Raw genomic sequence first — 23,905 nt, forward strand, 5'->3', positions numbered from 1 at the left:
AAAGAAGAGAGGGATTATTTTTGTCTCATATAAAGAAGTCCAGGCCTGGTGGCTCAAGCCTGTAATCCCAGCACTTTGGGAGGCTGAGGCGGGTGGATCACATAAGGTCAGGAGTTCAAGACCAGCCTGGCCAACATGGTGAAACCCCGTCTCTACTAATAATACAAAAAAGTTAGCCAGGTGTGGTGGCGGGTGCCTGTAATCCCAGCTGCTCAGGAGGCTGAGGCAGGAGAATCACTTGAATCTGGGAGGCAGAGATTGCAGTGAACCGAGATTGCGCCATTGCATTCCAGCCTGGGCGACAAGAGCTAAACTCCGTCTCCAAAAAAAAAAAAAAAAAAAGAAAGAAAGAAAGAAAGAAAGAAAGAAAAGAAAAGAAAGAAAGAAGGAAGTCCAAAGAAGGAAGTCCCAGGTTCCTTCTAAAGTTCTTTCACCATCCTCAGCGAGTTACTTCTGACCTCAAGACTACTTCATGGACTGCTGAAGCCTAAGCCATCATGTCTGCATTCCAGACAGGAAGAAAGATAAAGGTGAGAGGACTAAGGGGAATGTGCCAGTTGCCTTTCCCTCTTTTAAGAGGCTTTCCTGGATGCCTCAGCCAACATCTGCTACTTAAATCTCAGTGGCCAGAATTTAGCACAGCCACAAGTGTCTGCAATGGGGGCTGAGAAATTTGAATTTTGTAGCTGGACTCATTGTTATTTCAATAAAACAAGGGTTCCGTGGCTAAGGAAGAAAAAAGAGATAGGTAATAGATGGACAAATGACACTCTGCCCACAAAAAGTAAAATTAACATTCATATGTGTACGTACAAGTCTATTGGCCTCAGAAGAAAACCTCCTTACTTAGTGATGGATAGTTTTTCATTACCTTACTTTATTTTTATTTCAGAACTACTTGAATTATGGTGGTATTACAGAAAAGATTCATAACATTTACTTAGCTATTGATAGTGGAAATGACTTACACTACTCATCAAAAATATCTCCAGGATTCTGTGTTCTCCTCAGTGAAGAGAAGTTGTCCTCTAAACTAGCACGGGGCCAGCAGCAGACAGCAAGACCAGGATACATTTTGTATCAAATATAAAAAAGAAGATGCTTTCAATTCCTGACGTGCTTTGAGGTGGTGTGTCAGTCCTATACTTAAACCATGATAGGAGTAATATTCTGATTCAAAAATAGAATTGAGTGAGAAAAGGAAGACAGGTTTTACTCAAGTAGTTAGATAAGATTTCAAAGAGAAAAAAAAATGAGAAGAAAAATATTAAAGAGAATATTTTTGCCCAAGTGAATATTTAGAAGTGAAGTTAGTTTAACTGTGACAGAGCAACAGGGGCTCAGTCATTATGTCCTTGAGGGGGAAGGGAGCAGGGAGGTTGAGGGAAGCCCCCAGGCAGAGCGCTCCCCAGAGGGTTGGTGGTGGAAGGGAGCAGGAGGTGGTGTGAGCCACTGGGAAGGCTTGGCTGCCACCCTCTTACCTGGGAACAGCCAACCCTTCCTGGTGCTCCTAGAAAAGAAAAGCCACAGTCTCTTCCCATTTACAGAAAGGAAAAATCCAGGTGAGTTTGTATTCAACCAAATGCCTTTTTGCCAACATCAGCTCTTTGCATTAATTTTCTGGCATCTGATATGCCTTTGAAAATTGCCAAATACATTCAAGGAGAAGCTATTTCTGCTCCTTGAGAAATCCTCCCCTGTACTCACGCAAGAGTAGCTATAGCTAAGGGCCTCTTCTTTGTCACTGGGGGCCATGCAAAGTATCTCCTCCTCACCCCCCATCACATACGATCAGTAGGTGGCTGGACATTGCCTGGGGGCAGACATAGAAATTGACTTGCACAGCAGGCATGAGTGGGTGCCATGTAAGACGCAGGAGCCTCATTCCCATGTCTCACCCCATAAGCTGCTGCACCTAAAACCACCTTTCCTCTTGCATGGTGAGACTATCATTGCGACTTGGAGGTGGGTTTTGGGGACTTGTTCTATTGGTTCACTAAAAGTCCTTTTATTGGGACAAATGCATACTCCCATGGAAACATCTTATTACTTCGGCACAAAATAGGAGAGTGGAAGAATAATGATAACAGAACAAAACAGGAGCAGCTAAAACTATGCTGAAGGGCCAGGAAGGACCAACTTCCTTTCAGATAAGTTTGTACTTATCTTTAAAAACCTCATGTCATAATACAGGAGTGCAGCAGGTGGGGAAAGAGGTTGCCCATAGCAAGTTCTACTCCTACCCAACACTGATTAAGAGGCAAGTGGCACCCACACCATAGGTCCAAATATTTTAAAGTTATCGATCAAACTTACAAACTGCTAAATAGAATATGTCCTTTTCTTCCACCTTGACAAATATGCCTTCATAATGACTTGGACACCCAGAGCTGAATCTAGAATTTTCTTTCCCACTGGAGGTGTCAGCATGGGAAGATCCAGTCCTCAGCTCTCTGGAGGGGACAGTTTGGTGAGGGAGAATGGTCTAGAAGGTGACTGCAGGTTCTTCGTAGGCCTCTTCCTTGGGTTCCATGGATGCCTCACTCAGTGGTCTCTCTTGCCAAGGTCTAGGGATGATACTGTCCTGGAAGATAGGATAATTGCAAGAAAGCCCGTGAGTAGCTGCCCAACCTGTTGTATATGCAACAAATTGAATTCAGCGCACTCACCCATATCACCAAGGTTGGAGGAATCTCAAAACCCTCCACAAAAGTGATTTAGCTAGATGTTAAAGGATGGATAGACCTGAGAAGGAAGGCTTAGACCCCCAGGCAGGGAAGTGTTCAAGCAGTCTGGCTACCACAGGCGTGGTGGGAAAGCATATTGGAATTCAGAATATAAGATGGAAAAGGAAGGTTGGAAAACCTGGTGGAGAGCCTGGGTTGCTCAACTGTGGGAGTGTTTTGAGCTGAACTGCACCTCCTCCTGAGATACATATGTTGAAGTCCTAACCCCCAGTGCCTCAGAATGTAACCTTATTGGGAAATAGGCTTTTGCCAATGCAGTCAATTTAGAATGAGGTCCTGGCAAGTGGGTTGGTCGGGGGCAGGGGCGGAGGGGTAGGTGGTTAATCAAATATTACTAGCGTCTTTGTAAAAAACGGGAAATTCAGACACAAGGACAGACACAAACACGGAGAATGCCAAAGATAGAGACAGAGGTCAGGGTGATGCGTTCACATGCCAAGGAACCCACAGGCTGCCAGCAAACCCCCAGAAGAGAGACCTGTGCAGGTTCTCTCTCACAGCCTCAGAAGGAACCCACCCTGCCAACACCTTGATCTTAGACTTGCAGCCTCCAGAGCTGGGAGATGATGAATCTCCGTGGTTTAAACCATCAGGCTGTGGTGCTCTGTCACAGCAACCCTAGCTGACTGACACAGGGAGTTTGCCTGTGCTCTCAAAGCATGGAGAACCATGAGAGAAACACAGAGGTGACATGTGGAAGTCATTTTCTGGGATGATTCATGTGGCAGGTGTGAACAAGTGGAGGGAGCATGGGTGGAGTCAGCAGTGGTGTCTGGCTGGTCTCCTAGCATCAGCAGTAGAAGGGTCCGTGGCTCTCTGCAGGTGGAGGGAAGTGAAGGCCAGCCATGGCCAGGGTGGTTCCTGTCTGCTCATTGCCTTCCACCATGACCATTAGCACCCTGGCAAAGAGCAGAGCCGGCAACGATGGTGTTTATAGCAAGCATAAGGCCTTGGAAATGCAGAGCGGCTCACTGCACCAGCAGTATCACAGCCCCTGATCCCTTAGCCTACAATTGCCTTCTCTGTGGATGTGGTGATGGAAGTACCAAAAAATCTTCCATAAAGCAGGCCATTTAGGAGGGCCTCACATCTTCAATAGCACAGGATTCAGGGCTGTCTCACTGCAAGGTCAGTGCAACAAGAATGGAGTCTGGCAGAGAAGGGAGACACCACAATGGCATCTTACCTAAACTTGCACTGTCACAGGCTTACCATGAGGGTTACGGCTACTTGCCTCCAACCAATAAGCAAATAACTTGGGTTGACTCCCAGTGCCTGTTGGAAAATCAACTTGGTTCTCTGTCTTCACATGAATGTGGGTCCATCAAAGACTTTAAGAGGAGGGGGTTATGTGAGGATGGTTGGTATGAGGAGTTTGCAACACTCTCCTAAAGCCAGGGAAGAATCAGTAAGACCGGATTTCACAGCAAGAGCAACAGCAGCATTTGTCACATCCCTGCCTAATGAGCGTCTCTGACCTCCATCACTGTAACAGGCACCTGATATGGCAGAAATTTGATAATGCCTTGGGAACATAGGACTGAACATCTCAGGGTTTGGAACAACCAAAATTTAATTCCAGCCCATGGAACATGACAATGCACATCGCCAAGGCTCCCTGCTCATCACTGCTGCTCAGAGACCAGGCCAAAAGGCACCAGTTTGAATGCTGGCCGTGTGGCAGTCCAAAGAGCTCTGTGTGACCTCACATTGAAAATCAAATGCACATCCTTGAGGTGCTCTCTGCTCCTATCTCATGACCACAATGAGTCATGTGACACCCCAACACCCCAACAAAGCCAGAAATAGCAAGTCTTTGAGTCTTCCTCATGGAGAACAGAGGTCAGCAAGGTTTTGTGATCAACATGGACAACATCCCCATAATCCTGCAAGATTGGCATTATCCTCTTATTTCAAACATGAGGCTCAGAGGAGCTACGTGACTTGCTTGAGTGAACATTTAAACTCAGGCCAATGGATTTTTTCAAGTGCATCTTTTCATTCTAATTTGCTTCTCTCTCTCTCTCTCTCTCTCACAAACACACACACACACACACACACACTTCATACATACACCCATATATTCTCATTTCCTTTCCTTTTCATTGTGTTTGGGCAAAACAGGATTCCTAAACTTTAGATGGGTCTCATTCCTCTGGAGGTTGCTCTGTACTGAGATGTGCATCTTTACAAATTGAAACTGATCTTGAAATCCTCAAAATACTGAACTCAGAATAGCTCAGTTCAAAGTTCTGTCAACATAAGAAAAAATAAGAAGACTCTAATTTTGCACCATATCTGGGAGTGCCATAATTTTGTGTAGCATCAAAAAAATTAAGAGTGAAAATAGAACAAGTCTTAACCCTTGCAAATGTTCACTCTTTGTACAGTAAAAAGGTTGTGGCTTGGTTCTTTGGGCAATTATGTCATTCCCCACAGGACTGACTGTCTGGTTCAAGTGCTGTTTTAAAACTGAGCCTTTAGTAGATGTAAGCAGGTTTTAATTTCAAGGTAGAAAATTGTTAGGAATGATGAAATCCAAGCCAGCGTGTGAAATATTAGGAGTATTTGTGCTTTAACGTGTATAGCTCCATTGTCAAGGAACCAAAGGCAGTGAGGGAGGATGACTCAGAAAATACATATTCTGAATAATCCTGACATCAGAGAGAGCTGACAGGAAAATGTCTTTGATTACTCGAAGACAATTTGGGAAAATATCAGCTGTCTATTCTTGCCAGAATTGCAAAGGACTTTGAAAAGATCCTTTTGGATGGAGTGGTATGAAGGGAAACAAAATCAGGGTGGGATGGTGAGTGAAGCTCTTCTAAGAAGCATTGCTGCAAAATGTCAGAGAGATGAAAAAGTAGTGAAGGGGAAGGTGAGGTTGAGACAGGAGGTTTTCTTTTGTTGTTGTTGTTTTTTAATGAGTAATATTAGATTTTGTATTTTATGACTTCAAGTGAAATGTGGAAACCTAACTTCCATTTAGGCCTCTTTATGGTCCCATTTTTAAATATCATCTTGAGTATCAGATAGTGTTATGTTGGTTTCACTCATCAAATATGGTTTCTAAAACTCACAGATAAAAGCCTAGTCTCGTTTGTGTCTCCGTCTACCTGCCTTTTCCACCGTTCCTTCCTCCTTTCCGATAACTCCAAGATTCTTCGTTTCAGCTTTTCCTTTCTGCTTGAAGAGCTACCTTTAGCAATCATTTGGGGTAGGTCTTTTAGAGACAATTTTTTTAGTTGTCCTTCATAGGAAAACACCTTTATTTTGCTGAAGGATAATTTCAGTGGGTTTAGACTTCATTATTGACAATCCTTTTCTTTCAGCCCTTGAAAAATGCTGTACCACTTTCTTCTGGCCTCTGTGGTTTCTGATGAGAAATCTGCTGTCATTTGAGTGGGTGTTTTCCTACAAGTGATGTGTCATTTCTCTCTCTCTGCTTTTAAGAGTTTCTTCTGTGTCTTTGGATTTCAAAAGTATAATTATGACGTGTCTTGGCATGGATTTCTTTAGGTGTACTCTATTTGGGATTTGTTCAAAAAGCTGAACAAAATATGTAAACAAAGAAAGAGTATTCAAACACACAACAGCAGAAAGTCCCCAAATTTGGCAAAATATATAAACCTTTGTTTATATAAACAAAATATATAAACCTTATGTCTCTGAATACTCGTTCAGCCTCATGGTCTCCTTTCCTTCTGAGACTCCCAAAATATGAATGTTGGATCTTCTGTCAGAGTCCCACAGGTTCCTGAGTCTCTCTTCGTTTTCTTTTTTCTAATCTATTTTCTTTCTGTCGTTCAGATGAGGTAAATTCTATTTCTATGTCTTCAAGACCACTGCCTGACACACTGGCAGACTGCAATTGGGGGAACCTGAATAGGATTGGTCTGTAGAATCATTGCTCATTTGAGATTTATAGTCATGATTTAAGATGAAACCAGTCAGTCCAGTTGAGTGATTGATACTTTTAAAATCAGGTTCTGCTTGGACACAGAAGGAAGAAAGATACTTACACTAAAGCAGGTTAGGGTTTGGCAGGGAATTCTACTGGAGTAGAGGGCATCGGGAAGTTGATTGTAATGACAGTCCACAGAGGGAGTGAAGGGATTGTCAAATGGAAGATCTCAGTGAAGTTTAAATTGCTTTGGAATTGAAAGAATAGGAGGCAACACTCATGTTTTGAATGCTCAGAGTTGAGCTCTTATATATTGGTGAGCCCAAGATCCCAGATATGATGGAGGAGTGACTGGTGGAAGTGGGAGGGAGGAGAACATAGATGAAGAGAAAGCAGCGACAGAGGAGTAGATATCAGGCCGACCACAAGACCACCACTATAATTTATCTTCCAAATGGGGAGGCATGAGAATGAAAGTGGTGCCGATGATAATTACTTCAGGACAATAGGCCTAAGCCGGGACACTCCTAGAGAAACCATGACATATGGCCACCCTAGGCATCCATGAGGTTTGAAACAACAGTGTAGATGATGATCAGAATGTAGATCATGATCAGGATGGAGTGTGCACAAAGCTGTGGCTGGATCTAGTGTCTGAAATGACTGAGAAGGACCAAGTAAGGAGACAGTGGCAATGACCAGGGCAGAGGACGGCAGAGGCCAGTGACACACATCCTTGAGCATCAGGGACTTCTGGTTAGGAGAGAGGGAGAAGAAAGGTTTGGAAGGAACATAAGAAAGAGGAGAAACCAACTCCACTTCCTAATCCTGATATAGGCAGTGTGTGAGAAAAAAACCCTGCATCTGCAGTGACAGAATGTTCCCAGAGAACAGCCAGGTGTCAAAAGGTGAGAGCAAAGATCAGAGGAGAACTTGATGGGACTCAGGGCAGAATCCTGGGGACATGCACTGTACTCAGGCTGGCCAGAAGATGGGGGTGGAGGGGAGGGATGCACCGTAGGGTCAGATGAGAACTTGCACAGGACTTGGGGGCATGACATTTGGAGTAGCACCCTCGGACGTCTTTTGGGGATGGATGTAGACGGGGATGAGGCATGTGAGCCACAGATGGGATTGATCAGTCTGAATGCTGAACTCAGTCATGTGGCTCCTATCATGCTGAGCAGGAGCCAGGTGGTGTCCACCAGGAGAGCCCATGCTGTTGTGAAGGCTCAGGGTGATGGGTTCCAGAGTAATCCTGGCCTTCTTCGTGCCATCTATTAACTCAGCATTTTTCTTTAAATCCTAAAGGGAAGCTACTTGGGAGTCTGAGGGGGAAGGAACACTTGTGTCCAGGAGGTTGAGGCTGCCATGAACACTGATAGCGCCAGCACACTCCAGCCTGGGCGACACGGCAAAACCTTGTCTCAATAATAATAATAATTATTATTATTCTAAGGTAATGCTCGGTTTCTGTTTTGTTCTCCAGGCATATTTTGGTTTACCTTTAAGTGAGCTATGGTGTCAAACATGTCCTCCTTGCCCTCAGGCTTTATTTTCTTAGAATTTGGGGATTTAAGACTCACCTGTTACAGCAATATAACCAAAAAACAAACTTTAAGTAAGCCTACAGGATGCTATTTGTCTGTCTGGCTGAAAAAACCTAAGTGTTCTGAGAAACCTTTCCATCACCACCAGGCATGGAACTGCTACGGAGAAACTGCCAGATGGGAAAGTGTTCATTAACAAGACTATAGCTGCACGATATAAAAGAATATTGATGTCTTCCATCGAATGCATCTCCCAAGAGAAATCAGAATAAATAAAACCGTCTCTTACTGGCTCCAGATAAAAATTTCCTGATTTCCCAAATCACATTTGAAGGGAACAAGGCAGGGTAAATTCTGTTGGTCCCCATAATGTGGTCAGGACTTGGTGAGCAGATGGAAGGAAGGGGATGCAGTTTCCAGGAGCTGCTCCTCCCTGGCGTCTATTCTGTGTGAATGGCAGCCTCTCAGACAATGGTTGTGAATGAACCTAGTTTAGGATGCTGGTCTCAAAACAAATCACTTTCTACCTGCCCGTCCTCCCTAAGTCATTGAAGACAGTTATTATTAGACAGATTCCTAAATCCTGAGTGTTCTTCTTCTAACCTTGTGGGAAAAGTTATAAAACTGGAAGCTCTAAATATTCAAGAACAACAAGAGTTATTTTAGCTGACTGTTTAAATTTTTCTTCGTGTTTATTTAATTTTCAAAGGCCCTCCATCGTTGCCCTGTTAATTGCTCCCACCTCCTAAGCCTGCTCAGTCTTTGTGACAGCTGATGATGGATTGTCCCTATAGACAGTTTAGTTAGCAATTGCAGCTTGTAAATGGCACTCGTTCTTCCAAATACTTCAATCGTCTAGCCATGTACACCAGCATCATTCTGCAGCACACGAATGAGGTCATGGCAATTCTAAAGGTGCCTGTTACCTGGGCATCCACTTCAACACCCACGTGATCCTAATGCTCTGAGGAGGTGTCAGGCACTGGGAATTTAGAGACGGAATACACAGCCCCCATTCCCACCATCTGGTGAAGGTGCACACCTGCTTTGTGGTCCCTGTCCTTAGTGTCTTTCTGGGACCCAATTTTAATGACCACATGAAATCCCATAGCTTGTCTGTCTAATTTCCAATGTTCCCCTCTTTAAACTGTAGTCTAGCTACACTTATCTGCTTATATAGTTCCATCTCTATTGTATTTCATCTATCCAACCCTTTTGTATAAGAAGGCAGGATATGAATGAATTCAATGTAAACAGATACTTTCAATACAACTTGATAGCTGCTATAATAAATGAATGCCTGGAGAGATTTCAGAATCCTGGGGACTTGCACTGCACTCAGGCTGGAGATAAGGGAATGTCTTCCCTAAGGATTTGATACAAATGAAGAATAGTGTGTAAAAGGGTCAGCTCTTGAAGTCATGCTTTCATGTTGCAGTAGCTGGGAGCAGTTCTGTAAGGGTGCTGTATACCGCCAAGGTAAGCAAATGGCAAGGTGGGAGTCTGGATTGGAGGACAGATCTCTGATCACAATCAGTCCTAAATGCCATTGCTAGAAAATATAAATATCGTCCAAGGGTGCAGGGCAGTCATTAAAAAGATGCAATGCAGAAGGGTGGCATCATCAGATCTGCACCTTAGGAAGATCCTTGACATCGAAGGTGAAAGGAAAAAGAGAAGGATTCATTTGCTATTGCAAAAATCACTTAAGAATTCATGCTGTACTTCCACTGCAGGTAGTGGTAGGGTAGGTAACTGGGACCATCCCCAGTTGAGATTGGGATCCCACTCCAAGGAATGCACCCTAGGTTTCTCAGACACATACCAGGGAGTGGAACTGCAGTGCATCCTGAAGGCAGTGGTGTTATGATCCACTCTAAACTAGGAACGACCTAGTGTACCCCAAGTGACAAATGAGAAAAAAGCGTGCTCTGTATTAATGCCATGGAACCCTACACAACAACGACTGTGCTTCGCTGCGTAGATGAATCTCAAACTCATAACTGTGAATGAAAAATTAAATGAAATGAAAATCAGGGAAGAGAATACATACCGTTCACAGAGAGGGAAATTCAGGGCACGTGTCAGAGAGGAAACTAGGAGAAAAGTTAAGAAGTGATCACTCTTAAACTGGTCTAGGGATTGCCTTCAGAAGGAGGAAGAGGATGTTACCCAGAAGAGAAAACTCAGAACCTTCCAGAATTCGAGGAATGTTCTTTTGCTTGACCTGAGGACTGGTTACTTAGCTGTTTCTGATATACTATGAGGTTGGTGCAAAAAAAAAAAAACCCAAAAAACAAAAACATGATTACATTTGCACCAACCTAATATATATGTGAATTTTATGCTATTTTCTTGAGTGTTGTATGTCATGGTTATTGTAAATGGTTTTTTAAAATGTGAATGGTAAGAAAGGGTGGGAACCCGTAATAAAGTAATAAAGTGAGATATTTTAGAACAGAATCCATAGGGTTGGGTGAGTGACTGATGGAATCGAGAGGCTAGGGAGCAGCACCTAGAATCACCCTGAGGTGTGTTGTTGAACAGCAGGTGGGATGGTGGCTTTACTCACCACATATGAGTTGTGTGTGTAAAGGGTCAGCTTTAGGAGCAAGTCTAGTGGACTCAAACAGAGGAAATCATGAGTTAGGTTTTAACTTGTCTAGATCCAGATGCTCAGGTCTACTAAGAAATTGGATACTGGCCTAGGGCTTGAAACAAAAGTATGGTTATGAGTTTTCGATTTGAGAGGCATCAGCATTGGCAATCAACATAAGACATCAAGAATGCAAATGGCTAAAAAGTGTATGTGTGTGTGTGTGTGTCTAGATTGATTAATAGAAAAAATATGTAAAATCAACATAAAAAGCTCTTGAAGAACTTCTGGAGTCTAAACTTCTAGTTTGTAGTGGAATGGTGGAGACAAAAACAGTATATTACAGAGCTAGAAATAAAGGATCAAAGTGAAAGAGGAGAACAAAATAGCTGCTTTTGAAGGTCCCTAAAGGGAAGGAGAGGGGAGGGGAGGTACCTATGAAGGGGTATGAGTTCTCAGGAGAGTTCTTTCTGGTCTGTCTTTAGCTATGGCAGAGGCTGTTACTACTGGGCAGAGAAGATAATGTTGCAGAAGGGGCAGGAAAAGATGGAATCCAAACCTCAAGTGTTGGTGCTCCTCTTGAATAGGGAGAAAAACACCCTCTTACTGCAGAGAGAGGAACAGCAGCTTGGACAGCCGATGCAAGAACAGGAAATGGGATCCTAAACCTTTCTGGCTGACTTTAGATGGCTGCAGGAGGACAGAACGTAGAAGTCCTAGGAGATAAAATCAACAACTTAAACGACTTTGAGCAACTTCACTCCCTTCCAATCTCAAGTCTGTGTACTTCCAACATTACAATTTATGCGAATTGCCACTTTGTAAGGGAAATGAATATTTGGGAAAAGAAATAGTGTAGCATCCATGGTGACCTAGTTGTTGTTCCTAAAATCCAAATAATTTAAGTTTCGCAAAACACTAGTGTGGTCAAAGAACAAATATGCACAGTAAAAAGCAGCAGATTTCACTTTAAATATGAAATATTGAAAGAAGAAATGAGCAGCATTGCATCTGCTCTTTCTTTTATTTCTTTCTTCTTTTTGTTTCTCCTTCCTTCCTTTTTCTTCCTTTCTTCATTTTTCATTTCTTTTCTTTTTTTATTTAGAATGTATGCATTGTTCCAAATTTTCCCTTGAAGTCTATTCTCAGGTTTGCAGTTGACATGTACAGAAAAAGGAATCGATAACCTCATGAGAAAATGGAAAAAGAAAACAGATGCTTATTACTGTCTCACAGCATTGCTGTCCCGAAATTAATTAGACCAGGAAGCTTGTAGGTTGACAGCTTATCTACCTCTTAATTCTGACCAAGGCAAGACTGAAATTCCTTTGAGAGAACAGGGGCGAGGGGGCCACTGAATGTATTACAAATGACCTGCCGTTTGATGTGTTACCAAAATCACTGTCAATTTTTTATTCACCTTGGATGAATTGTATTGCAGAAAAGACACATACATTTAATTACTGGAAGTTTGGAATCTAGGGATAAATTTTCATGCACTCATTTGCCATGATTTTGAAAAACAAAAACAAAGTAAAAACTCTAGTACTACAAACAGTTTAGAAACCGAAATGAATCATGTTTTCAGAAAACAGACCCACTGGATGGTAGAATTGAAGGTAATTTTAATTTCCTTCTTTATGCTTTTGATTATTACATGATTTTCTTTTTCAGCAAGTATTGTAACTTCTATAATGGAAAGAAAGAAAAAAGAAAGCAGCTACAGTAGCCACATTCTGGATTGCCTTCCACTCAACCAACCCAGTCAGATGCCCCACTGGTCCTCTGAGATGCTTGCACACCTGTGTTCCAGCTAGCTGGGCTGCTGTTGTCCTGTCCGCATACAGCTCCTGGATGCCGACATGCACCTACTTTGTTGGACTCACAGGCATGGACTTCAGCAGCTGAATGGTGTGCTTAGTGTGAAGGATATTAACACAGAGGTGTGCGGTGGGCAGAAGGGCCCTGCACACAGCCAGATCCTCCTGCCAGCTGAGGACACCAGACGAGTTGGCAAGAAAGCCCATGCCACATCTAAAGCCCTGATGGTGCCAGGACGATGTTCTCCAGGACTCACCAGCTGCCCTTCCTACATCTGGCTGGAGCATCGCAAACACTTATCTGAACATATCCAGCTTACATGGGTGAAGGACTTGAAGGACTATGCTAATGGCATTCACAGTCTGGGTATATTTCCACATCAATACCCATGAAGCCCTCAATTTAGGCTTCCCAAGAATTGGTTGTGCTTTTGCTAAACGCGCTTATGCTGCTTCTACTTGATATTGGTATTAATTCAGATAAGCCAATAATAGCGATAATAAATACTGAATGAGTGCTTACAGCGTGCAAAGCTAACAAAATTCATTTAATGCTCTTAACAATTCTACTATGTATGTACTATTATTGCTTTTTTTTCAGATGTAGCACATCTGAAAGTAACATGCCTAAATTCACATGGAGTGCCAGGTTCAAAACCCAAGTGGTCTGGTTTGCGTTTCCCCCTGAAACACCATGAAGAACAGAATTAAAGCAGTTGGGCTGTGTTGCATTTTTCCCTCTATTATGGGAGGGTGAAGGGAAGGTCCTAGAGGAAATAAATTAAGGCATAATTCTGGGCTTTGGGGCAAAAAGACTAATAATATTTGCTTGGAGAATATCTATCTGTGGAATACTTCAAGCAAGATATCCATGACTTACAACTGCTTATGTAATCAATTTACATTTATGCAGCATGGCTTCTGGAGAGAGGTCACACAGGACTCCCCTCTAGAGAGTATCCGATGAACTCATAACTTACGGTTCTCCCCGTTATGTACTACAGTTGTTTTTGCATCTCCTGAAGCTTCCTGTTAATTCTCTTAGTCTTGTTACCATTCAGGTGAACAGTTCAGCAAATGCTTGTCTTCACTGCCCCCCTCCTTCCCATCCTGTTCTCTGCAAATGCTGTCCCCATCACCCCAGTCCTTAGGTCCAAAGTCTGTTTTTAGGTCCGTGAGATTTCTGAAAGCTCTGCTGGCTTCTGGGCCTCTCCACAGCCTGCTTCTGTCCAAGATGGTGATGTTCTCGGCCTCTTGCCCCATCTGCCAAAATTGACAGATGTTCCAAAGTAACAAGCAGCCCATTAAAGCTCCTCTTCACGCCACACACTCCTCTCAGATGTGGGCTCTGAGGAAGTGGCTCCTGGGAGCTGCCTCTATGGCTCTTCAGGGCATTTCAACAGCTTCTTACATTTTATCTGGCTTTTTCAGTGGCTCTGGGCAAGAACATTGGTCTGCTACAAACTATTTCATCACAATCAGAAGCAGAACTCCTATATTTCAATTTGGAAAAAATAAAAATAAAAAAGAAGTGACTTATCTACTGTAGTACTTCTACACGTTTTAGGTTCCACGAATGCAAATATATTTCATTTTCAGTTTGAGTTTTTTGTTGATACAAGGTTATTCTTGTTTTGAAAAACTCACATGATCTTATTGTCCCTAAAAATAAGACAATTACTCTACGGAGTCATGAATTGGTAGGGCTGGAAGGAAACTTGGGGAAATTTAATAAAATGTTCTCATTTTTAAGGTAAGAACTGATGGGCCTAAAACACAGAAAATTGAAGCATGATAAAGCCTCAAATGTTTCTTCTACTTCTCTAGCTTTCAAGGTCTTTTCTCTCTCTTCATGTCTTATGACTTCAAACATTTGAAAAAATAGTTCATATGGGTCATGAATGAAGTCATCACGTGACTTAGCAAAATGGAGGGTGAAATACCAAATAGAATGTCCCCGTACCTCTGGCCTATTTTGCATATGCTGTTGTCCAGACACCCCTGGGATGGCCAAACAGAGTTGCCACTGAGCACCCCTATCTGCAGACAATTGTTTACACAAGAGATCCTCTAACCCATAGGTTTAGGGAAAAGCAAAGGTGCTTAAGGCAGCCAGCATTCTTCAGCTCTTGGACTTAGAAGCAGGAGCAGGGGCTCAAGCCCACAAAAATGTGTTGTGTGTGCTGGGCCTTCCTAAGCCCCCATGCTGGGGAATACAACAAAGTGTTCTAGACTAAAAGAAACAGGAAAGAAGGACATCATCTTCATCTCCTTCCTCCCTTACTTCTTGCATCCAATTCACCCCCAAGTCCCATTTTAATTGCAAAATTAAAAAATAAAATTAAACTATATTTAAAATTAAATTACATTAAATATATTAAAATTAAAATTAAAATATATTTAAATTGCAAAATATATCTCAGGTTCCCCCACTTTTTCCCAGTACCACTGCTGCAACCCCAGATCCATCCTTCTTTATCTCATGCCTGGACTGTTGCAGTAGCCACCTAATGACCTTCCTGCTTCCATTCCTGTTCCCCTTCAAATTATTCTTCTCCCATGTTAATATTTTGTAACATATCTACAGTCTTGCCACATCCTCGCTTAAATTCTTCAGAATATGCTTTGCATATGGAATATCCTCCAAGTTCACACCTTGGTCCACCCTTCCCCCTCCATGCCCATCTCATGCCACTGTCCCTGCAGGGCACCTGCATTGTGCACCTGCCATGCCAGCCTCTTCTGTGCCTTCTGTATGCTTTTTTCCACTTCAGCACATTTTCTCTAATGAGAAGCCCTGCACCCACACCAAAAACACTCATGTGCATGCCTTGCTCCATACCCTACCAGTCTCAGCTTAACTATCATCTTCTCAGTATACCATCCTTGACCCTCCCATTGTCTCTGTCATTGACATGGCCCATTTTTTTCAGAGCCTGTCTCACACTCCTATTCCTTCACTTTATATTCCATCTAAGCCATTCATGTTTCATGATGTCAGGAGCATGTCCATTTTACTGCCTTTTGTGAAACAAGCCCCCTGTTGCCTGGCGTGCACTAGGTACTCTCTAACGGAATGCACTTATGGATAAATAAATGCAGGAAGATATGGGAGGATATGCTCTTCACTTCCAGAGTTGACTGGATTGGGTAAAGTTTTCTTCCAGAAATACTGTTCAAAGGTCTGGAATGACTTGCCAAAAGATGGAAGCAACCCAAGTGTCCATCGACAGATGGGTGGAGAAACAAAATGTGGTCCATTCATACAATGGAATATTATTCAGCCTTTAAAAACATGGAAATTCTGACATATGCTATGTAACATGGATGAACCTTGAGGACATTATGCTCAGTGAAATAAGCCAGCCACCAAATGACAAAGACTGTATGATTCCACTCATAAGAGAAAAGTCAAATTCACAGAGACAGAATGTAGAAGGGTAGATCCCAGGGGCTGGGGCAGTGGGGAAACAGGTGGTTAGTATCTAGCAGACATAGAATTTCAGTCTTGCGAGGTGAAAGCATCCTGGGGATTGGTTGCACAGCAGTGTGTATATACTTAACACTGCTCAACTATACATTTAAAAAATGCTTAAGATGGCAAATTCTACATCATATGTATTTTACCACAATTATAAACAAAAATGTAAAAAAAGCGATGAATGACATAAAAACAGACATTCTACATATTACATGTTTGTAAGAATATAGAGAAAGACATAGGTCTCCTGACCTGGAGAAGGAAGATTGAGGAAGGATGAGAGGAATCTTAAGCATTTTATTTATACTGCCTATATTGTTTGATGATTACAGTTTGTTTGTTCACATTCTTAGAAAAAAGTCCTCAGTAAAGCCACAGATCCCATGAAAAAGTGGCAGAGGCACAAGTGAAACCAGGTTTTAAATGCATTCCTTTTACTCTCTTACCAGTAGACACACTCACAACTAATTTTTCGTAACAGACCATGTCACAACACTGGATAGGTTCTCTTGGCCTAAAAATGCCTATTTTGGTCACATATTGTATGGGCCTTCCAGTGAAGAAAGGGACTTCTCACCCCTGTAGAGAGAAATAAGTGTACTAGACTCATCAAGTAGCAATCCCCAAGTTGGAGAATATTCCTGAAGACAAACTTCAGGAAACTGCAGGTCATTTTTTGCCCCATGTACTGATTAAAGCCCAACGCCCATGTAAGATGGATAGAGGTCTAACCTGCTACCCCACTGAAAGAACAAATCTCATTCCTCCAGAGGAATATTACCAGCAATGCAGAGCCTCCAGAACAAGTGGGCAGTAGGTATTTGAAGTCTGCCAAGGGGAGTTTGTAAGTTTATTTTTTTTTCTCAGGAGTAGGAAAATTCTATTCTACCCTACTGTTTTAAAGGCAGTTTCAGGATGAGTAAATTTTCCTGCTAAACTGCTGAACATGATTTATTTGTTTTGTTTTTGTTTTTTGAGACAGGGTTTCTCTCTCATTGCCCAGGCTGGAGTGCAATGGCACAATCTCAACTCACTGCAACTTCTGCCTCCTGCGTTCAAGAGATTCTCCTGTCTCAGCCTCCCGGGTAGCTGGGATTACAGGCATGTGCCACCACACCTGTTTAATTTTGAATTTTTAGTAGAGACAAGGTTTCACCATGTTGGTCAGTCTGGTCGCGAACTCCTGTCCTCAGGCAATCTATCTGCCTCGGCCTCCCAAAGTGCTGGGATTACAAGTGTAAGCCACCGTGCCCAGCCCCTTAAAGTGATTGATATATGGGCCGTCTCCCTGTGCAGAACTCCTGTGTAGAGATGGCAACGATTCTTGCAGCAGGGATAACCCCTGGATTAGGAAAGAAGGGAGGGAGGGAGAAAGGAATAATAGCATGCACCAGGTAAACAGGATGGAAAGGGGGGTAATTCTGGACAGATAATCGTATAATAATCATGGTCCTTTAAGAAATCTTATAAAATAAGTGCTGCTTAGCACAAGATGTGTAGGAAAGGGAAGAAAGTTAAATGAGGCATCTAGACCCAGGCATCTACAAATTTGGCAGAAGCTTCATTTGTTTTGAAAATTAAAAGAAAATAATTTGTGGCCGGGTGTGGTGGCTCACGCCTGTAATCCCTGCACTTTGGGAGGCCAAGGCAGGTGGATCATGAGGTCAAGAGATCGAGACCATCCTGGCTAACACAGTGAAACCCCGTCTCTACTAAAAATACAAAAAATTAGCCTGGCGTGGTGGCGGGCGCCTGTGGTCCCAGCTACTCGGGAGGCTGAAGCAGGAGAATGGCGTGAACCTGGGAGGCAGAGCTTGCAGTGAGCCAAAATCGTGCCACTGCACTCCAGCCTGGGCAACAGAGCAAGACTCCATCTCAAAAAAAAAAAAAAAAAAATGGTGCAGCACACCAACATGGCACATATACACATATGTAACAAACCTGCACGTTGTGCACATGTACCCTAGAACTTAAAGTATAATAAATATATATATATATATTTTTAAATTCTAAAAAATAAAAAAATGTAAAATTCAGGAAGAAAACTCCCTTTGGAGTCTTAAAATTTTGTGTTAGCAATTGTTTAATTTCTAATTAGGTTAAAATTAGGAATTATCAGGGGTAACTTTTGTACTCCTAGATTTTCCCAACCACTCAAAACTTACGTTTTGTCTATTTTCAAGATTGATTGTATTTTAAAAATCTTTATCTGTAGTTATGTTTGACTTTCGTTTCTAGTGTTGTTTATTTGTGACTTACCCCCTTTTAAACTCCATTTTGCTAGTACTGGTCTGCCGATGCTTGCAGCTATCACCTTCTGAATTCCCTTCCTTCCCCATCTCCTAAGTTTGCTGGGTTGTTCATTTTCTAGTCTTCTGAGTTGGATCTTGGCTGTGAATGTCCGTATTTCTTTTTTGGCTCCATGTTCCTCTCCACACACCTCTAGCTGCATCCCACACGCCCTGACGCAGGGGTATTTTCAGTGTCATTCAATGCTAAGTACTTTGCCCTCTGCAATTGCCATGTAGCATTTTCAGTTTCATCGCAACAAACCAGGATTTTATGACATGAGGGCTTCGTGTCTGTGAGACACGCACGTGTACGGCTGTTCCCTCTTCGCTCAGCCCTTCACCCTCGCCAAGCCCTGGTCTTCTCTTTGGGCCTGGTCTTGTTTTCCACACAGATGCCTGGACGGAGCCATGTGTCCTGGCCGTATTGCTGGCCCACTGGGCAGAGTGCTCAGTCCCATCACCGAAGCGGCAGCGCCTGCAGCCCTGCCTTCATGGGACACAGCTCCCGCCTGCTCCTTGCTAGTGCCGACTAAAGGTAAAATAATCAAGCTTTTAAAGAATTAAAGTGAGTTTTATTCAGAAGTCTCGTTGAGGGCTACAGACAGAAGCCAATAGCCTGGGAGCAGCTCTTTAGAGAGGATCTATCAACGGCTCTGGCCAGGGTTTCAGCCCATAGCTCAGATACAGGTGGTAAGGGTTCAGTACGAGCAAAATCCCATCAAACTTGCTCAGAAGTTATATTAAAGCAGAGCCAAATCAAGGCTTAAGTGTAAGAGTACACTTACAGGTTATACTTTACAGAGGCATAATCACTACTGGTCAGACATTATCTTCTTTTCTGAGACAGAGTCTCCCTCTGTCACCCAGGCTGGAGTGCAGTGGCGCAATCACGACTCACTGCAGCCTCAGCCTCCTGGGCTCAAGTGATCCTCCTACTTCAGCCTTCTGAGTAGCTGAGACTATAGGCATGTGCCACCACGCCCAAGTAGACATTATTTTATGTGTAGGAAAAGGCAAGGACTAGGATCATGTGTGTTTTGACTATAGGAATGTAGGGACTCAGGTGAGAGACATGGAGGTGCTCTGTGCTCTATTCTGTTTTGTCTTCAAAGCAACCCACCAGAGAGCTCCACGTTGTCACAGTGCCAGGGGCTTTGTGGAATTATGCTGGCCAGCAGAAATGAGCAAATGTGGCTTCTTACCTCTGCTACTGTGTCTCACAGTGAACAAGGCGGCCATGTCCCTCTCTGAAGCCTGCCCGGATGGACTCCACCCCCGACTGGACTCCACGCCTGACCAGCGCCTAGAGATTGCGGGCAGCAGCTGGAGTTTGCCACTCCAGGGCTCAGTGCTCTTTATGCTTTTGCTGCTGGGCTCTTGTGTGTATTTTTGAGGCATCACATTTTATCCACATCTTCATGAATTTCTCAAAGGAGGAGGTGGGCTCATGTGAGCTCCTACTGCCCTGTGGTTACTGGAAAGTGAAGCCCTAACAGCCACCTTCCTCTGCCTCCACCTATTTGAGATCTCAGTAAGATTGGCAGTGTCTCTACACTGGGAACCTCACTTTCCATTTGATTGATATTTTTGAAGGATGAAGAGAAAAGGAGAAGATTGTAATACATGAGTGAGGATGTGTGCATATGTGTGTGTGTGAGAGAGAGAGAGAGAGACTAACTAAATCCTTAGTGTCCAGGGAAAAGCCTAATGCTGGAAAAACAGAGTAATGAAGCTGAGCTCCCCCTCTTTCTCAGCAGCTTTATTGATTTACAGTTGACATACCATAAAGTTCACCTTTGTAAAGTGTATGGTTCAACCGTTTTGAGTATATTTACAAAGCTATGCAATTATCACTGCTTTCTAATTTTAGAACAATTTCATTACCTTGTACCAAGAAGAAACCTCGTACCCATTAGCAGTGGCTCCTCCTTCCTCTGCACTTTGCCTTCTCCAGCCCCAGCAACGCCTACTCCACTGTCTGTGAATTTGACTCCCCTATTACCTCATAGAAGTGGCTTTTGTGACTAGCTTCTCTCACTTTTTGGCTATGATTAATAATGTTTCTGTTAATACCCATTTACAGGTTTTTGCATGGATGTGTGTTTTAATTTCTCTTCATGTATACCTAGCAGTGGAATTGCTGAGTCCTATGGTTACTGTGTTTAACATTGTGAGGGTCTAACCAACTGTTTTCTAAACAAAGTGGCTTTTTTAAAAAAAAATTAATTTTATTTTATTTTTATTTTAAGTTCTGGGATACATGTGCAGGACGTGCAGCTTTGTTACACAGGTAAACATGTGCCATGGTGTTTTGCACACCTATCAACCCATCACCTAGGTATTAAGCCCAGCATGCATTAGCCATTTATCCTGATGCTCTCCCTCCACCTGCCCCTAACCACAGACCTCAGTGTGTGTTGTTCCCCTCCCTGTGTCCATGTGTTCTCATTGTTCAGCTCTCAGTTATAAGTGAGAATATGCTGTGTTTGGTTTTCTGTTCCTGTGTTTGTTTGCTGAGAATGGCTTCCAGCTCCATCCATGTCCTTGCAAAGGACATGATCTCGTTCCTTTTTATGGCTGCATAGTATTTCATGCTGTATATGTACTGGCTTTGTATTTTAAGGACTGTTTGAGATTGCACCCCTCATGCACTGCTGGTGCATGTAAATGTGAAGTAATACAGCTGCTTTAGAAAACAGCCTAGCAGCTCCTCAAATGGTTAGACATAGAGTTACCACATGACCAAGAAATGTTACACCTATGTATATACCCAGGAGAAGTTAGAACGTGTATCCCCACAAAAATGTGTGCACAAAGTTCAAAGGGGTATTGTTCACAATTGTGAACAAGTAGATAGCATCCAATGTTCATCAACTGATGAATGAATAAATAAAAGGTGATAGATACACACAATGGGATATTGTTTGGCACGAAAAAGGGGTGAAGATGCTACAGCATGGATGATCCTTAAAAACATTCTGCTAAGTTAAAGAAGCCAGTCATCAAAGACCACATGTTGTATGAAACTATTTCAGGAAAATCTCCAGAAGAGGCAAATTCCTAGAATCCGAAGGTGGAAGAGTGATTGCCTAGGGCTGGGGTGGGAAAGAGGGGGAGGGTTCTTTGTTTTGACATAATTCAAATGTTCTCAAGCGAACTGTAATGATGGATACACAACTCTATGAATAAATTAAAAGTCATTAAATCGCACACTTGAAATGAGTGAATTGTATGGTGCATAAATTATATCATAAACACACGGAAAAAAAAAACACAACTAAAAACCCTCCTGTTCAGTACCCTATATCCTGAATGCTGTCACCCTTATGTGAATGAACCACCCTGGATGGAAACATTCTATCTTCCCTCTTTCACATGGGTTGAGACACATGGGAACTTGCTTTCTCTACCCGAGCAGAGAACTGCTTTTTAACCAGCATTTAGCATTGCTGGCTAACTTTGAAGATAAATCCAATTTATCCTGCATGTAAGAAAAATTGACTATTGCCAAGGCCAAGTTTGAGAGAACAAAACTATTTCTGACTGAAGCCCTCTCAAGGATATGCCAGCCCAGCTATACTGGGGGCCTGCCTTAATCTTCCCCACTGTGAGGCAGACAGTGTGAGTACCTGTGCCTGCCTGTGGGTGGCTGGCTGAGATGGGGCAAAGGAATGGGAGGAAACTCCAGGGTGATGGACCACTAGGACCCTCACTGCCACAACACAGGACATCAAGTCCCTGTCACTGCCAGGTGCAAGAGTGAAAGCCGAGTGGAGGAGCTGATGGAAAGGAGGTGTTGGCTGGGGGCTTCTCAGCTCTCTGCTTACTGCTGCAACACAAAATTCTGGAGATGAAGACACCTCTGTTCTCAGCCACTGACTTTGCTAATGAAGTAATCAAGGCCCTGAGAGTTGACCTGAGGTCCCAGGTGGTAATACGACCGACATTCCCAATGTGCTGTATTCCAAAGAGCGGGTGACAAAGAGGGTGTCCTGAAACACCAGCAAGTTTCCCAAGGGTTTCTTTTTAACTCTGAACATAAGAGGTCTATATCTTTCTCTCCAGATCAAAGGGATATAATAGAGAGTTTAGAAATAAACTCATCCACCTATGGTTAATTGATTTTCAACAAGGATGCCAAATGCATCCTTATTCAATGGGTAAAGAATATTCTCTTCAAAAGATGGTGCTGGGACAACAGATAATCCACATGCAGAATATGAACAAAAATTAACTCCAAATGAATCAGCAGCCTAAACAGAACAGCTAAAACCATAAAACTCTTAGAAGAAAACATAAACATAGGATGATTATTTTTGCTAAATATCTCTACGAGGAAGTCATGAAATCTGAAATGACTGAGAGTTAGTGGCCAGGCCAGATCAAAAATAATTTTTAACAGCTTTGTTGAGATATAATTCACATACCAAACAGTTCACCCAGGTAAAGTGTCAATCAGTGATTTTGGTATAGTACACTATTAATTTTCAAAACTGTGGTAAAATAAAATGTAACATTTGCCATTTTAGCCATTGTAAGTGTACAATTCAGTGACATTAATTATATGCCCACCATTGTGCAATCCTCACCACTATTTCCAAAACTTTTTCATCACTCCAAACAGAAACTATGTACCCATGAAGCAATAACTCCCCATTCTCTCCTGCTCTCAGTCCCTAGTAACCTCGAGTCTAACTTCTGTCTCTATGAATTTGCCTATTCTAGATAGTCCATATAAATGAAATCATATCATCCTTTTTTTCTTTTGTGTCTGGCTTATTTCACTTGACGTTATGTGTTCAAGGTTCATTCATGTTGCTGAATGTATCAGAAAGGCATTTCCTTTGTTTCTGGATAATAGTTATTATATGTTTTTGTTTATCCAAGTATTTTCTCCCATTTTGTAGGTTTTATTTTCACTATCTTGATTATGTCCTTTGATGCCCAAAAGTTTTTAATTTTGATGAAGTCTAATCTATTTTTTTCTTTTGTCATTCATGCTTTTGGTGACATATCTAAGAAGGCATCGCTAAATATTAGATCTTAAAGATGTACTCTTGTGTTTTCTTCTGTTTTATGGTTTTAGCTCTCCTGTTTTGGCTGCTAATTCATTCTGAGTTGATTTTTGTACATCTTTTGCATGTGGATACCCTGTTGTCCCAGCACCATTGTTTAAAGAGAATATTCTTTCTCCACTGAACACATTTGACATCCTTGTTGAAAATCAGTTACCATAAATGTGAGTTTATTTCTGAAATCTCAAATATGTTCCATCAATCTTGATGTCTATTTTGGTTATTATATCTTTTTAAATCAGGAAATGTGAGTTTGCCAACTCTGTTTTTCCTTTTTAAGATTTTTTGGCTACTCAGGTTCCTCTTGCAATTCCATATTAATTTAAGGATTAGTTTTTCCATTTCCGCAAAATGGCCATTGGAATGTTGATAGGGATCTGTGGGTCTATGGATCGCTTTAGGTGCCTGGGACACTGTTGAGTATTTCTAGCTATGGCATGG

At 42.4% G+C, this 23,905-nt stretch overlaps 2 long non-coding RNA genes across 4 annotated transcripts in view; one reads left to right on the top strand and one right to left on the bottom strand.

The window, feature by feature from the left end:
- Window positions 1-20,359, bottom strand: part of LOC134807650 (uncharacterized) — a 62,698-nt gene extending 42,339 nt beyond the window's left edge. For all 3 annotated transcript variants that reach the window (XR_010148644.1, XR_010148645.1, XR_010148646.1), the window contains exons 1-3: window positions 20,274-20,359; window positions 11,357-11,513; window positions 2,317-2,584 (exon numbers count right to left, since the gene is read on the bottom strand). This is a non-coding gene — a long non-coding RNA (uncharacterized LOC134807650). The remainder of the gene's footprint in view (window positions 1-2,316; window positions 2,585-11,356; window positions 11,514-20,273) is intronic.
- LOC134807651 (uncharacterized) overlaps window positions 18,735-23,905 on the top strand; it is a 40,309-nt gene continuing 35,138 nt past the window's right edge. Inside the window, exon 1 of the long non-coding RNA XR_010148647.1 lies at window positions 18,735-18,924. This is a non-coding gene — a long non-coding RNA (uncharacterized LOC134807651). The remainder of the gene's footprint in view (window positions 18,925-23,905) is intronic.

Source organism: Pan troglodytes, chromosome 11, assembly GCF_028858775.2.
Source record: "Pan troglodytes isolate AG18354 chromosome 11, NHGRI_mPanTro3-v2.0_pri, whole genome shotgun sequence".
Classification (NCBI taxonomy): domain Eukaryota; kingdom Metazoa; phylum Chordata; class Mammalia; order Primates; family Hominidae; genus Pan; species Pan troglodytes.